Source organism: Phalaenopsis equestris, unplaced genomic scaffold (assembly GCF_001263595.1).
Source record: "Phalaenopsis equestris unplaced genomic scaffold, ASM126359v1 Scaffold232999, whole genome shotgun sequence".
NCBI lineage: Eukaryota > Viridiplantae > Streptophyta > Magnoliopsida > Asparagales > Orchidaceae > Phalaenopsis > Phalaenopsis equestris.
In genome coordinates this window covers 58629-61388 of record NW_018250955.1, presented here as the reverse complement: position 1 = coordinate 61388, position 2760 = coordinate 58629, and positions in this window count along the sequence as shown.

Sequence of the window (2760 nt, the reverse complement as noted above, 5' to 3'; positions counted from 1 at the left end):
CCTCAATTGGATGGGGTCCAACTGTGGTTTCACCTAGGTCTAGATTGGATTAGACCTAACCCAAGCCCAATCTCAAATTGAGATAACCTTAAGTCATTAGGGGTGTTTCATGGTTAATGGGCTAACCATGTTGTCAAACACTTAAGATTGTACTGGATTGACCTCCTAAGCTTGAATTAATGATTAAAATTTAGTTTGAGGAACAATTTGGGATAATATATATATATATATATATATATATCACTTTTATAATTTTACCCTTAACCTCCCAATTTTTTTTTAGGATTTTTGGGAGTGGAAATTATCACTTTAGGGTTTAATTTAATTACCATAAATTTTCCTATTAATTTCCAATTTAATTTTTAATTTTTTGATTTTTTATATTTTTTTTTCAAAATGATTATAAATTTAGTTGCAAATTAGTCATTTTGATGTTATAGAAGTCCCCTAACCTTAGAAAACTCAGGAAATGTTCCCAGGGGTGGAGTGAAAAATCCCTAAAATATTTATATCTTTTAGAGTTATATTTAATTTTCAATATTAAAATACTCTTTGGATTATTTATATAATTAAAATCTAAATATAATTTAATTATTTTCAATCATTTTTTCATTATTTCCACTCTATTCACTAAGTCCAGAGGTTTTTTTATTTTTTTTTTTTTTGTGATTTTTTTACACCAAGGCATAAATTTTTTAAGTTTCATTTAATTTTATGGATTTAAATAATTCAGGAAACCCAAATTATTTAATTAAATAAGTGGCCTCAGCGGCATCGAAAGGCCATATATTTCTTCCGGTTGGATGCGCTTTCTACGCGGCCGCTAAGGTGGCCTATAGTTCAGTATTCTCCTCCCTTGCAGTTTGGTGGTTCAACTAGATCCTCGCTATTCGTTTCCAATACACAGAAATGGACGGCATCTGTTCATTGTCCCCATGAGACAGAGAACCGAGAATCGTGTATGATCTAACTTTAAGATCTCGCTTGATTCTCAACCAAATTGCTCGGGGATTATCTCTACACATTCATTCAGTTGAGAAAAATCTATTTTTACGGCTAGGTAGACATACATTGTTCATTTCTTTCATAAAAGAACAAAATTAAGGAAAAATTTAGGGATTTTGACCCATGCATTTCCCAAGAGGTGTAGCCTCGATTAAGCTTGCAAAGACGATCGCCTTGACACCGCGAAGTTCCTCCTTATCTCAATTTGAGCTAAAATTGTCCCTAGCTATGAGATAAACCAAATGATGGCTCTAGTTCGTGTTGGAATAGGTTTGCGTGCTTTGGAAGCTTCAATTTTGGTTAGGAAGGTTGTCTATAGGCTTGTGGAAGCACTTGGGAGGATTGGATTTGAGTTTTGAAAAATATTATGTCATAGCCAAAAAAATGTCCTCGATTTGGTTGGAGAGAATAGGGTTTGCTAATGGTGAGGCTGGCCTGAAAATAATGGGAATCAACTACCAAGGTCAAGAGGAGTGCTTTTGTTGTTGAGAGCAAGAGGTTTTGGGGGCTAGATGGTGAGCTTGGTGTGAACTTAGGGTTCTCGAGCTCCCTACTTTTATAGCCATGGGATAAGTGGGGGGAGCTTGACATGGCATGTAGAAACTTGGCCGGCTCCACGAAGGGTCCCCCAGGGAATTTTCAAAGGTTTTGGGTAGTCGGGAAGACCTTTTCAATTCTCCATACCTTGGCTAAGGTGGTGCCAAGAGTGGAGAAGGAGGCATGGAGGAGGGCTTTATTTGATTGGAAATGTATTTTGGTGGGTGGCTAAGACCAGCTTTGATCTGGTCGTGACTGCCCAAAGGCTGGTTTGGACTCTCCATGGCTTAGTAACAAGAGGAAAATATGCTGAGATTTTTATATCTATTTTATACTTATTTAATGATATTGCACTTTAAAGAAAGGTATTTTTGATGTTTTGTTGCAGGAATGATGAATTAGGGTCATTGGAGCAAAAATGAGCGAATTTGGCGCGAAAAGGACCAAAATGTGGAGATTTGAACTAGGCAACTGACGGCGCCCTCGACCCTGCCAACGGTGAGTTTTTTCCGAGGCTACAGGACAAAATTCTCAGAAGTCATTCGACGGCAAGCTCGACGGTTATGCCTACTCAAGCTTTGGATAAGGCCAATACTGAAGCTTTGGATAAGGCCAAATTTTGGCCAAATTTTGAAGGGATGCTTAGGAAACTCTTGGGAAAGCTCATCCACAACTTTAAAAGACTATTTTGGCCAAAAATTGGAGAGCCTCGAGAAGCAGGGAAAGAATCTAGGGAGTAAAGGAAGATCTAGGGAGTAAAGGAAGAAGGAAGTGCTAGAGAGAGTTCCCAGAGATTAGAAAGGTTCCAATATTGTGAGGAATTCTTCGAGAAATTGTAAGAGTGGAGGGAAAGTGAGAGATTTCTTCCTTCTTGCTACATCGAAGAGGAATTATGTGTTATGTAAAGAAAGGAAGAGATTCAGAGGATCTTCAAGGAGTGTTCTTGGGGAGAAACTAGAGATAAGTTATTTACTTATTGTAGTTTGTATGACTTTGATTTTATATATGAATTCCGAGTTTTGTTGTGTTTTCCCCATGAGATTTAAGTAGTTTTCTTTATCTTTCTCCTTGTCTTGAGATTTGTGAAATGGTGATTTGAATTGGTGAAGCCATGAAAATGTTTAAGAAATTGTGATGATCTTTTCACTTCGATCTTAATTTACTTTCAATCTGGCCAATTGATTTGTTAAAATATGTTGAGTTTTACAACTAAAGTGA